The sequence below is a fragment of the Eulemur rufifrons genome, chromosome 7 (assembly GCF_041146395.1).
Source record: "Eulemur rufifrons isolate Redbay chromosome 7, OSU_ERuf_1, whole genome shotgun sequence".
In the NCBI taxonomy this organism is placed as follows: domain Eukaryota; kingdom Metazoa; phylum Chordata; class Mammalia; order Primates; family Lemuridae; genus Eulemur; species Eulemur rufifrons.
In genome coordinates, this window is record NC_090989.1 from 286,635,163 (window position 1) to 286,650,262 (window position 15,100).

The 15,100-nt window shown below is 42.7% G+C and overlaps 1 long non-coding RNA gene across 6 annotated transcripts in view; it reads left to right on the forward strand.

Annotated features, from left to right (window-relative positions):
- Positions 1-1,301: 1,301 nt before the first annotated feature.
- Positions 1,302-15,100, forward strand: part of LOC138388605 (uncharacterized) — a 203,298-nt gene continuing 189,499 nt past the window's right edge. The window contains exon 1 of one of the 6 annotated variants that reach the window (XR_011234140.1): positions 1,302-1,381. This is a non-coding gene — a long non-coding RNA (uncharacterized lncRNA). The remainder of the gene's footprint in view (positions 1,382-15,100) is intronic. The other 5 variants (XR_011234139.1, XR_011234138.1, XR_011234141.1 and 2 more) reach the window with 5 other exon arrangements.

The window sequence follows — 15,100 nt, forward strand, 5'->3', positions numbered from 1 at the left end:
GTTATTTAATTGTTTTTTCCTGACTATTTTTATCTGCGGTTAGTTGAATCTGTGAATGCCTAACCATAGATCCGGAAAGCTGACCATGGAGATTGCTACCAGGTGTGAAGTGTCATGGGAAGAAAAGAAAAAGAATGAGGTAGGAAGGATCGAGAATTGGTGTCTGGCGGTTGCAATTTTAAATACCTGGCTCAGGCTAAGTATCAACGCTAAGTGACATTTCCTTGTGAGAGGATATTCCGGCTGTTTGACAGTAAACAGAGCAGATGATGGGCAGGGAGGCCCTGCGGTTTAGTAGGTCCCTGAGGTATAATTGAGATGCTGGAAGTAACGCAGGTGAGAACTAGTCTGATTTATTTTGGAAGTGGAACCAACGAGCTTTCTTGGCAGATTGGAAGTGAAAATGAGAGTGTGAGAGGGACCAAGGATGACGCCAAAGTCTGTGGCCTGAGCAGCTGGAAGGATGCCCTGACACCAGCACCTGGCTCTCTCTGTCCCTTTGACCACAGGCAGAGTTTGGTGGGTCCTTTGGTGGAGTACTGGCCGCTAGACTGGGACACTGTCACGTGTCCCGACTTCTGGGACGTATGCGAGCCGGGGCAGGAGTCACAGAGGTCGGGGCAGGAACAGTTTTCGCATTGCAAACGCCAGCTGGATGTGCCCGGCCTGAAGCCAGTGAATGACAAACGATTCTGACTGTGACATTGAAAAAAACAGTGGTCGGAGGGTTTCAGGACCTCGAGGTCTCAGCTGCGACCGACAGACATCTCGCCCCCCGCCAGCGCGGCACCCCGCTTCCTCCTCAGGGCGCGGCCGCGGCCCACACCGCGCGCAGACGCCGCCCCTCCGCGGCCGGGCGGGCGCGAGCCGCAGCCGCCTGCGGGCCGGGCTGGGAAGAGGCTCCCGCGCGCTCCCGCCCAGGCTCGGTCGCCATCTTCCGCGCGCGCTCCCGCGCAGGCTCCACCCCCTGCTGTGGGCGGTCGGTTCCCCACAGCAGCGGCCGCCCAACCTGCGCGGCTCCAAGGTAGGGGTGGCACCGCCTGCCGGCCGGCCCATCCCGAGGCGGGGCCGGGGCGGGGCTGGGGCGGGGCCTGGCCAGGGCGGGTCCAGGGGGCGGGGCCTGGTTGGGGAGGGCCCAGAGGCGGGGCCTGGCTGGGGCGGGGCCGGGGCGGGGCCTGGCTCATGCGGTCCTGGCGGTTGCGCGAGGAAGCTCCGCCCCCCGCCGCTCTCGGAGTGCGCAAGGCCTCTGACTGCGCCTGCGCACGAGTCTGGGCGGGGCGGAGGGAGCCCGGAGCACAGCTGCGGTCGTCTGGGCGGCAGGAGCCGGGGAGCCGGCCCGAGAGCGGCGCTGCTGGAGCCGGCGGCCGAGACACAGGCGACGGTGAGTGCAGCGCCGGCCCCGCGCCTCGCCCTCTCGGGCCCTTGCGCGGCGGCCTGAGGCCCCGAACCCCGGTCCCCGAGGGCTCCGCGGTGAGTGCGGGCTGAGCCTGCGGCTCCGTTTCCAGGTTCGGGCGAGGTCCCTTCCCCGAGGACCCGCCCTTTGGGCTTCGTCCATTCCCTCTGAGGAAGGGACCCGAGCTCAGCTCGGAATTCAGGCAGGCGGGCGACCGAGGCGCCCACCGCCCGCCGCGGTAAAGCGGAAACGCAGACCCCTCCCCCCACTTGGCGGGTCTGGCGGTCGCGAGGGTGGCGCGAGGGGCGGGCGGGGACGGCCCGGGGCCTCCAGGTGAGGGTTGGCGGGGCGGGGACCCGGCTCCGGAGCCCCGACTGTCGCCCGAGGCGCCCGGCGCGTCCCGCCCGCGGTCCCGCAGCGGAGCTCGCTGGGCTGGAGCGGAAGTCCCGGCGGCCTCCTCGGAGGAGGAGCGCGGGCGACTCTCACAGGTGGTTTCACCGGCTGTGGCTCCTGGTTGGGATTTTGGGTCCCCGGGTGTGGTCGGTAGCGGCTCGCTGATGCCGCTTTATCGGCTGAAAAAGCGCCCCAATCCACTGACTTCATGTGTGCAAGAAACAGTGTTGAGATTCCTTATTACCTTGCAGTTCTTTTAAATGATAAGGCTTCGTAGAGGAATTCGGTGGTGGTGTGCAGTTTGCAAACGTAAACGTTAAAGGGCTTGGAATACAGTAGATGCTCATTAAAATATTTGTTGAACGAATGAATCTGGAAACATCAGACAAAGCTGGTCTCACATCTAGTAAAATTTAGGCACATACCCTTTTGACTAAGATTCAGGGAAAAACGTTGGCAAAAAACATGTGGTTTTGTTTATATGCTTGTTTTTGATTTTTACCCAATATATGCATACTTTGAAACAGTTACTCTCAGTATTACTAACATAGAAAATAAGTTTGAAATGTGAATTTTTTATTTTGAGAAAAGTTGGTATACATTATCTATTTCTTAAAAACAGGCTTTATTTCTCATTTTTTAAAAAAATAATGGAGAACATAAAGAGGCGCTGGGATTGTATTTTGAGACCCAGCTTTATTTTTCATTGTGAATAAAGTTGTTTATGTGCTTTTGAGGGACTGCTATGGTCTTGAGTTTCTTTTCCAACAAGGGAGAACTGTAAATTGAAGGAGAAAAAAAAACAACCAAAACTAATGTTGCACTAATACAATTAAACATTACCATTTACTCAACAGATATTCATTAAACATCTATTATGTGCTGAGATCTGTGCTGAGTGGTGTTTCTGGGGACGAACAAAACTCACAATAATCCTTTTTTAAAACCAGCATAAAGTTCTTTCTTATAATCGATGTTGCAAGTGGAGACTGTCTAGTGCCTGCTTTAAGCTGGGAAAGATGGCAGGTGAACTGCAGGAACTGTAAATTCATAACAGTCTATTTAAAAGTTAATAAGTAATAGGGTAAGATTATTGGGTTACACTTTCATATTGTCAGTTTAGTAAAATCTATCTACATTTTAAAAAGAAGGGAGGAAGAGATTTAACAAACTGGTGTTTTTATTATCTCTTACAAGAAGATTTTAGTACATTGTATTCATTGAAAGGTCACGGACTTCTGGTTCTGTGTTCTGTAAATAATCTTTGCAACAACAATATTTTCTGTTTTTAAAAATCACTGATGATAAACATTGGATTCCTTTTCCGTAAGAAACATTTTTAAGTAAAGCACCATTTCAGGAATTTTATTTTGTCCTTTTCTTTACTATTTACAAACAAATACAGTATTAGCTTGATAGTGCTGAAATTGGAAGGATTATTAGTAATAATTTGTGGTTCCATATATGGACTTTACCTGTAGTTTTGCAGCTGATAAAACTGCTTATTAAAAAGAGGATGAAATTTTTAATATTGCATGTATTCTAAGGTTGCATTGCCTATTTTTATCTTATTTATATATGTTTAAAAACAATATTTGGCCTCTTCAGAAGTCTGAGTTAATGTACTCCAAAGCCAGTCTTGATCTTTACAAAATAATGTAGATTACTAATTTTTTTGCAGTTAGCTTTTGAATTTAGGTGGACCCTTTTGACTTGTCAATGCTTATAATAGTTTATACATTGTTGAAAATAATGTCTACATTCAAATAGAACTTTTGGATTTTAGACTTACTGGCTATTAGCTTTTTATGATTGTTATTCCTAGGAATAATAAGGAAAGGAATCCCTCAAATTTTAGTGATAGAGAGTTGTGATAGTTTTTCTTTAAATGTGTATTTCTTGGAGGAAGAAATGTATATTTCTTGACAATTTACCACTATCAGTCTGGTGTTGATAAGAAATCTAATAGTGATGATAAAGAACAATGTAAGCAGGCTGTCATATGTTAAATGAAAAGTGCCTGGCATGTTTTTTTTGGATAAGCACATCATCAGAATTCTTGACAATCAACAGCATTGAGACATGTTAAGATAATTTTTCCAAGAAATCAGAATACATAATGAATGTTTTTTGTGCTTTAGAAAACACTGTAAATGTTTTTAAAGTATTATTCCTGCGTTGGAGGAGTTGGTAATGTTTTGAGGCTGAGTAAATTTCAGGATTATCCTATTTTGTAATTGTTGGAATATTTGAAATGTCGGTGTTTTCTTCATCGAGGTAGATGTGTCTGCTGGGGGGGGTTCATTTTTTTGTAAGACCCTTCAGAGTGATCTAGAAGGAATTTCTTTTCTCCCAGACGTAATTAATCTAGTGATTAAGAATGATGCTAATGTGGCATTTGCAGCTGTGCCCATGTTTGCCTGTATAGATTGTGAGAGTTTATCAATTAGCATTTGTAGAAAACACTTTTGAATTTTAAAATTTTTATTTAAATGTTATATAACAAATTTCTCACGTTTACTCTCTAGTACAGGTTGTTATGTTTTTAATTCCCAGTTGTCTTTTTAAAAAAAAAAAAAAAAAGAAAATGTTTAGGTTTGTCATCTGTTTTAGGATGAATCTGGGATTTTTTTAAGGTTTTATAAGATTTTTCACTCACAATGAAACATGCTTATTGGTTTTGATTTATTGTACTGTTTTGTTTTGTTTTTTTAATTTTAGAGACAGGGTCTCACTCTGTCACCCATGCTGGAGTGCAGTGGCGTGACTATCACTCACTGCAACCTCAGACACCTGGGCTCAAGCAATGCTCCTACCTCAGCCTCCCGAGTAGCTGGGATAATAAGCTTGCACTGCCATGCCCGGCTAATTTTCAAATTTTTCGTAGAGACGAGGTGTTGCTATGTTGCCGAGGCTGGTCTGGAACTCCTGGCCTCTGCGTCCCAAACTGCTGGGATTACAGTTACTGGCCATCCCACCTGGCCTGTTTTAGTGTTTTTTTATCTCAGTTTTTATGAAACAAATATTTTCACATTTTATTGAATGTTAAATGTTAGTAATGTGTCAGAATGGGGCATTGTAGGTTCCCTGTGTATTCTTGAGAGGAACTGAGTAAAACATGTGCTTATCCTTAATGCTTGCTTGCTAGTTAGGTGATAGCATTTTTTCTGATTTTTTTTTCATACTTCCTGGAAAAACTTGGAATTTAGCATATTAAATATTGACTTGCTGCCTCAGTTCAAAGCTTAAGTATGCTTGAATCTTTCTGTAATACTACCAAATTATGAATGGACTAGAATTTAGTTGAGACTGCTCTGTGACTGCATCCAAATGGGGTTTCTGAATTGAAATGCCAAAAAGACTTGGTAATAAATTGTCTTTATTGTCTTTATCTTGTCAAAAAGTTATTACATTCTAAAAAGAAGCCCTTTTGATGTCATTTTACCCTTTGAGAACTAATAGATTGACAAATTGACATCTGGGTTTCTTTTTTTTTTTTTTTTATGCAGGGTCAAATAACTAGGAGATTCTCCTTACAACCTTATTGAACATGTTTCATGTTTTTCTTAAAAACTTCATTAATACAGGAAAATATTATCACTGTTTTTATGAGTAATTCTGAGTTCTTTGAAAAACAAGCAATTAAATCTCACATTTTAGGAAGTTATGCTTCTTATTAAGGTGGGTTAGGGTAATGTGCTTTTAATTAAGCTACTGTCCAGTTATATTTAAAATATTTCATGAATTTAGGTGTCATAGAATCTTAGGATTGATTTGGACTGTAGATACTGTCTAATGTGACATTTGCCCGAATATAGAAACCCTTTTAGTGTTCCTGATACTTAAAAACCTCTAGTGATTATGAATTCACCACTTTTCTAGACATTGCATTATCTTTTTGGGGGTGGTTAGACTTTTAGGTGGTTCTTCTTTGTTTTCAAACCCAAAATTGCCTTCCTTAAACTTCTACATAGTAGCTTTGGTTCCACCTTCTTTGGCAACTCATAAGAAGTCTGCTTCCTCTTTCTTGTACTATGCTGGGGCTTACAAATACTTGAAGGGTGTCCTTTCTTCCCCTGTGCTTTTTGGTAGCCTAAATCTCTCTTGTTTCCTTATCTCTTGCTTATGTGTCATAATTGTCAGACTCTTCCATCTGGTTTCTCTTCTCTGGATACATTCTAATGAATAATGTCTTAAAAAAAATGACACCCAGGCTGGGCGTGGTGGCTCACGCCTGTAATCCTAGCACTCTGGGAGGCCGAGGCGGGGAGGGGGGGGTATTGCTCAAGGTCAGGAGTTCGAGACTAGCCTGAGCAAGAGCGAGACCCCCCATCTCTACTAAAAAATAAGAAAGAAATTAACCAGACAACTAAAACTACATATAGAAAAAATTAGCCAGGCATCATGGTGGCGCATGCCTGTAGTCCCAGCTACTCGAGAGGGTGAGGCAGGAGGATCGCTTGAGCCCAGGAGTCTGAGGTTGCTGTGAGCTAGGCTGACGCCACGGCACTCTAGCCCGGGCAACAGAGTTGAGACTCTGTCTCAAAAACAAAACAACACAAAACACCCAGAACTGGATGCCATATTCTTGAATTTCTGAATCTGAAATTCTGGGGCTAAGTTCCCACCATGATTTGGAGGTGTAGCCAGGAGTGATAGCCTCTGTAACGTAAGTGCCCTGGAGGGAAGGTACAGGATAGTTGGAAGAGTGCCTGGACAGATTGGGAGATTTGGGGGAGCTTCCCGAAGGTGATGGCTATATCAAGGTTTGAAGAGTCAGCCAGGCAGAAGGGAACAGTAAGTGTGTGTCCTGCAGGCAAGAGAAAGGGAGCCTGGTGTATTTGAGGAACAGAAGGAAATTGAGAACAATTGAATGACACTACCGTGGGGCATCAAGTGGTAGAGCCAGTAAATGAAAAGTGGGGATCAAATTGTAAAGGCCCTTAGAAGTCATACGAGGCCGGCCGGGCACGGTGGCTCACGCCTGTAATCCTAGCACTCTGGGAGGCCAAGGCGGGTGGATCGCTCAAGGTCAGGAGTTCGAGACCAGCCTGAGCAAGAGCGAGACCCCGTCTCTACTAAAAAATAGAAAGAAATTATATGGACAACTAAAAATATATATAGAAAAAATTAGCCGGGCATGGTGGTGCATGCCTGTAGTCCCAGCTACTCGGGAGGCTGAGGCAGGAGGATCTCTTGAGCCCAGGAGTTTGAGGTTGCTGTGAGCGAGGCTGACGCCACGGCACTCACTCTAGCCTGGGCAACAGAGTGAGACTCTGTCTCAAAAAAAAAAAAAAAAGAAGTCATACGAGGCCAATGAACTTTTCCTGAGGACGTTAGTCAGGAGTAACACGATCTGACGTTCATTTTAGAAGTATTCTAGCCAAAATGGGAACAAATTGGAGGAGCAAGGATTAGTTAGCAGTTATTATGGGTTTTTTTGTTTGTTTTTTGATAAAGAGATGAAGGTGGTACCTAGAACTTGACTAGTGGCTTGTAGGGTTGGCAAGAAACAGATTGGAAAAATAGTTGAGATAATGTAGTGTTTGGCTGTAGGTTAAGGCAGAAGTTAAGGATAACATCTTGTTTCTGCCTTGGAAAATGGGGTAGATGAGAAGGAATTTATTGAAAACAAACAATTGAATGAATAATGTTGAAATCCACTAAGTTTCCTTTTTGTCTGTGCTAAATTATACTAGGTTAGGGTGTTATTTTTGCAATATCCTTTCTTTGGGATCTGTAATCATGTTTCTGATTCTCAGCATTGAGATATACTTTTGGAAGAGTTACTTTCTGAAGAGAAATATTGTGGCCATAGTTTTCAAACTTAAAGCATTGAAAGGAGGGTCTAGCTTTTCATATAAATCAGTCTTGTTACCACTTATTAATACGTGGTCAGTTACTTTGCTTTAAATTTAAAATTAACTGTACATTTAAAGTGCTCAATTTGATAAATTTTGACATATGTAACGCCTGTGCAATCATCACCACATTCAAGATATTGAAAATGTCTGTCACCCCCAAAAGTTTCTTTTCAGCCCTTTGTAGGTCCTCCTTTTGTCCACCCACCCACATTCCCAGGCAATTGAGCTGATCTGCTTCTATCACTATAGATTAATATCCATTTTCTAGAATTTTATATAAATGGATCCTACGGTATATATTCTTTATGTGGCTTCTAGGTTATCAGATTGAAAAAACATAGTATGTATGGGGTTCAGTACTATCCACTGGAGATCTTGGAATGTATTGCCCTTGGATAAGGGGAGACTGCTGTATTGAAGAGATTGTCCTTGCTCTATTTTGTGTTCTTGGCAACTTTTTTGAAAATTAGTTGACCATAAAGTTGTGGGTTTATTGCTAGGTTCTCTGTCCTGTTCTGTTGGTCACTGTGTTTGTTTTTATGCCAGTACCATACTGTTTTGATTACTGTAGCTTTGTAATAGATTTTGAAGTCAGGTAGTTTAATTTGTTTTGCTCAGGATTGGTTTGGCTACTTGAGGTCTGTTTTTCTTTTTCTTTTTTTTTTTTTTTTTTTGAGACAGAGTCTCACTCTGTTGCCCGGGCTAGAGTGCTGTGGCGTCAGCCTAGCTCGCAGCAACCTCAGACTCCTGGGCTCCAGCGATCCTCCTGCCTCAGCCTCCCGGGTAGCTGGAACTACAGGCATGTGCTACCATGCCCGGCTAATTTTATATATATATATTTTTTTTTAGTTGTCCATATAATTTCTTTCTATTTTAGTAGAGACAGGGTCTCGCTCTTGCTCAGGCTGGTCTCGAACTCCTGAGCTCAAATGATCCAGTGGCTTTGGCCTCCCAGAGTGCTAGGATTACAGGCGTGAGCCATTGAGCCCGGCTTACTTGAGGTCTTTTGTGGTTCCATATGAATTTTAGGATTGTTTTTTTCTATTTCCATGAAAAATGACATGGGATTTTGATAGAGATTGCATTGAATCTGTAGATCACTTTGGGTAATACAGACATTTTAACAGTATTAATTCTTCTAATCTGTGAACATGAGATACCTTTACATATATTTGTGTTGTCTACAATTTCTTTCATCAGTGTTTTATGGTTTTCAGTGTACAGATCTTTCACCTCCTTGGTTAAATTTACTCCTAAATATATTTTTTGCGGATGCTATTGTGAATGGGATTTTCTTAATTTCTTTTTCAGATGGCTGTTAGTGTAAAGAAACTACTGATTTTTGTGTTGATTTTGTACCCTGTAACTTTACTTTGTCAGTTCTAACAGTTTTTTGGTGGAATCATTAGGGTTTTCTAGGTATAAGATCATGTCATCAGCAAACAGACAATTTCACTTCTTGCTTTTCTATTTGGATGCCTTTTATTTCTGTGGCTTTCATTCTGTTAACAGTATCTTGCAAATAACAGAAATTAGTAATTTTAATGAAGTCTGATTTATCACTTTTGTATTTTATGGATTGTGGTTTTGTGTTGTATCTAAGAAAACTTTGTGTAAGCCAGAGCCACAAGGATTTTCCCCTATATTTTCTTTCTTTCTTTCTTTTTTTTTTTTTTTTTGAGACAGAGTCTTGCTCTGTTGCCCGGGCTAGAGGGCCGTGGCGTCAGCCCAGCTCACAACAACCTCAAACTCCTGGGCTCAAGCGATCCTCCTGCCTCAGCCTCCCCGAGTAGCTGGGACTACAGGCGTGCACCACCATGCCCGGCTAATTTTTCTAAATGTATTTATAGCTGTCCATATAATTTCTTTCTGTTTTTAGTAGAGACGGGGTCTTGCTCTTGCTCAGGCTGGTCTCGAATCTTGAGCTCAAACAATCCACCCGCCTTGGCCTCCCAGAGTGCTAGAATTACAGGCGTGAGCCACCGCGCCCAGCCACCCCTATATTTTCTTTATGAAGTTTTACATTAATAGTTTTGGGCTTTACCTTTAAGGCTATGATCAATTTTGAGTGAAATTTTTGTGTATGGTATGAGGTATGGATATGCAGTCATTCCAGCTTCATCTGTAGAAAAGGCTGTCCTTTCTCCACTGGATTACCTCTGCACCTTTCTGGAAAATCAGTTGACCATATGTATGTAGGTCTATTTCTGTACTCCCGATTTTGTTTTATTGATCTGTTTGTCTCTTCATGCTAGTACCACACTGTTGATTTTTATAGCTTTATAATAACCCTTGAATTCACATAGTATAAGGTTTCTAATGGTATTCTTTTTCAAAGTTATTTTCACTATTCTATCTTTTTTGCATTTCTATGTGATTTTAGAATCAACGTGTCAATTTCTACAAAAAAGTCTGCTGGGATTTTTAACTAGAATTGCGCTGACTCTATTGCTTAAATTGGGGAGAATTGACATGTTAACACCATTGCCTGCATCTCTCTCTATTTGTCTTTGCACATCATTTGATAATTGATTAATAATTCATATTTTTCATATGATAAATGAACTTTTTTACAGTGTCAGTTTCTGATTATTCTTTGAACAATTGTTTTATAGAAATAGATTTCATTTTTGAGTATTGATCATGTATCCTGCAACGTCCCTAAAATCACTTTAGTTCTGCTAACAGTAGTCTTTTGGTTTTCCCAATTTCATTATAAGATTTAGCATAGCCTCTGAGTTCCTTGTGAGCTTAGAGTTGAAGAATTGCGTGAGCTTATGAATTGTAATGTCAGTACCTTGCAAGGAGTGATGTGCAGCATCCCCAGTATTTGTCTTCATTTTTCTTTTAATGAAATAATGTTGAATAGTGCTAGTGTTGGCTTAATATCCTTGCTTATCCTGACTTTTCATAATCGACCGTGTTATCAAAGATTACATTTTCAACAGTGTTTTAAAAGATTGTGGAACACTTGAGTCCTATTGCCATATTAAATATGCCTTGTAATTTTTTGTTGAACATGATGATATAGTGGGTAAAAGGAGCCATGGTAAATAGGCATTTGTTGTGAGGTTTTACGTTTATCTGGTTGGGGTTTAGGCCGTTTTACTATTTACTAGCTTAGGTGTTGGAGGATAAAGTTTCCTCTTGTGCCCTTATGCTTGTCCTCTCTTGTCTTTGAGTTTGAGACTAAGAAGGCGCTTGTTTCTTTTGTCATCCTGTTATGTGGGAGCCCTGTAGGTGTGTGGCAAGGTGTGGGGGGAGGGGAGACATTAGATAGCGCTATGGTTGGTTCTCAGGTTTTCAGTGAGTCTGTGCCCCTGGCTGTGACCTACACAAAAGTGCTTCTCAGTTTTGTTTTGTTTCTACCCCCAAGTGAGACAAAAAGGCTGGAGCAGACTGGAGTGGGATATTTATTTCCCCTCCCCCAACTTGGTTACCAAGTTTTTGGTGAAACCCGGTTGGTCAGGCTCTGGTGAAAGTTTCTCTCGAGGGCAGCCTTACTAGGAGAACAGAATGCGCTGGTGTGTCGCACCATGGCTGCCTCCCCTCCCTTTGCTGAGGCACAGGAGACTTTCTCTGACCTTCACCATGGGAACCTGGTAGGACGCTTCCTGGAGGTGAAACCCACAGCCGTGTGGGGGCCTGCCTAAGACTGAGCACCCCTGGAGTCCTTAACTCTTAAACTTGTCTACGCTGAGCCTCCAGCTAGTCGTAAATTACAGTTTAGATTTTCCTGCCCTGGTACTGGGTCCTGCAGAGTTTCTGCTTGTGGGTTTCTGTTCTGGCTGAGTTGTGGTTCTCTGTGTCTGCCTGTCTCTCTCGTTTGGGGAGCAGCAGTTTTCTGTGTACCCTCATTTCTCCAGTGGATCTGAGATGTTGGGTTTTCCATTTGTTCAGCCTTTTTCTTGTTCTGTGGATGGGAATGATGACTCCTAAGCTCCTTACAGATTGGAAACCAGAAGTCAAATTGCCATATTTTTTCAAGATTGATTGATTGATTGTTTGCTTGCCAGTATTCACATTATAATAAAGTGACTTCTATTCGGGCATGTTAAAAGGTCTGCTTATCAATAGCTAAAGTAGAAAGGCACAGATTAGAAATTTAAGTAGCAGGAACATAAAGCCTTAGAGTTACAAGAATGAAACATCAGAAATACATTTTCTGCTGAGGATTTGCAACTTGATTTTTTTGCATACAATATTTAACATGTCAGCATTGTGTTATTGTTTAATAAATACACGTTTATGTGAAATATTCCACAGAAACTCCATGGACATCTGATTTCTTAACCTTTTTGGCCTGCAGGGCCTCTGGTCATCATAGTGGAATAATAGCTTGCTTGTTGGCATCAGGAAACAGATTTAAAGAAAGCATTAATAATTTTATGTCTCTTTACATTCTGCAAAATTATCCTTAACGTTCTACTGGACTGTAGCAAGACTGCCTTATCTGAAAGCTGCTTGGTCATCTCTGAAAGTATCTTTCTAAAGTATTTATTGAAATAAAGTGCTGCGTGCCAGTTCTCCCACTTGTTCTTTTATCACCCCTGCTCTTCCACATTCCATGTGTGAAAAAGGAACAACCCGATATTGGGAAGAAAATAGAATGCATTTTTCTCAGTAGTAGCATAAGAATCATTTTTCTCTTCCTACTCCTTCATTTTAATACAGTACAATACAGAGTATAATAAGGTCCCAATGTTTTGAGCCGTGGTAATCTGAAACTTTTTAACTGACTGTAAGTGCTGGAGTTGCTGTTGCTAGATACAGCAAAGGTTATGGATTTTAAATTGGGTGGTTGCTGCCTTGCAATTTAGTTTAAAACAGAAGAGAAAGATCTGTTAGCTGTTTACAGAACTGTAGTGGATTCTTTACCCACTTACTGTTGTGCATCACAGTGCTGGTGAACTTCTAAGGTGAGCTTAAAAACAATGAACGCTGATTTACAGGGGGAAAAAACGCCACTTTTCTGTTTATATTATCTGCCTTCCCTTCTAATGTTTTCCCACACGGCACTGATATTTTGTGATACTGTTTGTCTCTGAAATGTATCATTTTAGACATATATTCAGTTACCATACATTTGTACGATTAATAACACTCTGGTATTTCTGTAATGAGCCAGGTACTGATGAAATAATAATAAAACAGACATCATTTCTCCCCTCGTGGCTCTCACTCTAGTGGAGAAGATGTTTACTGTACAAATGTGTATGTGATATCAGGGGATGATAACTGCTCTGTGGAAAAAGAAGATAGAGAATGACAAAAGCATCCATGTAACCAAAACGTCTGTACCCCGGTAGTATTCCGAAATGAAATAAAAACAAGGAAGATAGAGAATCATGTGGGAGAGATGGAGATGTTAATTTAAACAGGGTGTTCAGGGAAGGCATCAGTGAGGGAAACACAGGCAAGGGTTTAAGGGCGTCAGCCACAAAGCTCCGGAGGGCGGAGCATTTTCATCAGGGATTAGGAAGTGCCAAGCTGTGTGTGCGAGAGGAACATTGAAGAAGGCAGAGTGGCTGCGAGCCGCGGGGCCAGGGGTGGGAGTGAGGCCAGAGAGGTGACCAAAGGCAGTTCGTGTGTGGCCTTCCAGGTCATGGAACGTCTTTGGTTTTTATTCTTTTTATCATTGAATGGTTTTGACTAAAAATGAAGAGGAAGGACATGCAGTCTTTCTAGTGGTTGGCTCACCATGCGTCCGACTGAGAACCAGCACTGACTGGCCACGCTGTCCCCTCTGGCCACACGAGCCACCTTGCTGCTTCCGCTCACTCCCCCCGGGACCCCTCAGCTGTCTGGAATGGAGTGTAGAGCACGTTCTGCAATAAGGTTGTTTATTCTTGGTGGTGGCTTTTCTTTCTGCCATTTATTGTTCTGCTGTACAGTTTTAACCTATAATAATGGGGTGTGCAAATGTGTGCTGGTGACGGTGGAGGACCTGCCCTGGTGAAGCAAAGGAAGAGCACTGTGCTTACTGTGTGGACAGCTCGAGTTTTCTTCAGGGGAAGCGACTGAGGAAACGGAGGGGGACGGATCAGTAGAGAGCTGGGGTTGCTGTAAGACCATTAGACATTCTGGAAACATCAGAGCCATTCGTGCAGCCCGAGGGGATTAACCAACAATTCTATGACAGGTGGCCAGAGACACTCTAACTGGGGCCGTTCCCTGATTTCAGGGATTTGTGTAAAGCAGAGGAGCGGCTGGTCAGTGCGCTGTGTCTCCGTAGCGCTGTGCTGAAGGCGCCTCAGACGGCGCAGGCTCGCTCAGCACCTCCACTTTCGGGAACCACGTTCCACACCCTAAGTGAGGCGTGAGTGTAATAGAAATGTCTTTTATTCTTTTTCTGAAAACACAAATGTGCATGTTCTTGATTTGTTTAATTTCACACAAAACCATATTCTATAACCAGTCATCTCAAAACAAATAAATGAGTTCACTTAATAAAAATAGAAAATTATCAATTGGGAAATGAAAAAGAACCGTACTTTCTAGAAAGGCATCTTAGAGGACCGATTGAAATGTTTTACCCGTACTGTTAAACCTAGAAGTTCCAAAGGCCATTTAATATGCTGGAACTGTCTCTGCTGCCTTAGGAGTGGCCACCGTGTTTTGTTGCAGACAAGTCCCTTTGGGGTGTAGCAGATGGTATTCCTTGTGGATTACACCTCTGCAGCTCCTTTAACATAACTGTGAAGAAAGTTCAAATTTGGCCATATGTACTTGAAAACAAACTAGAACGTCTCTTGGCAAAACAGTGGAGCAGACAGGTTTTGGTGTGCCCACCCTGTTGTTTGTGTCCTTAACCAGCTCGGAGCTGTCCCTTGGTGATCTAATGTCCACAGCATTCAGTGTGAGTTCAATATGGGGAAGGGGGTAAGAAGTTAGTAGAAAGCCTTTTATTTTTTGAAATCATAATGTCTTTGTAGGTTTGTAAGTGTCAGGGGAAATTTTGCTTTAATGCTTTTCTTAAATTGATCTTTATTCAGTTCAGATTGGAGTTTTTAAACTACATACCTCAAAATGAAGCAAGTCTTTTTTTTGTTTGTTTTGTTTTGAGACAATCTCACTCTGCTGCCTGGGCTAGAGTGCCGTGGTGTCAGCCTAGCTCACAGCAACCTCCAACTCCTGGACTCACGGGATCCTCCTGCCTCAGTCTCCCGGGTAGCTGGGACTACAGACATAGGCCACCATGCCTGGCTAATTTTTTTCTATTTTTAGTTGTTTGGCTAATTTATTTCTATTTTTAATAGAGATGGGGTCTCGCTCTTGCTCAGGCTGGTCTCAAACTCCTGAGCTCAAGCAGTCCTCCCACCTCGGCCTCCCAGAGTGCTAGGATTACAGGAGTGAGCCACCGTGCCCGGCCAAAGCGAGTCATTTCTTAGCAAACATGAGGTTGTTGCAGTTTTTAGTTACTTAAAATATGACATCAGATAAAGTAATC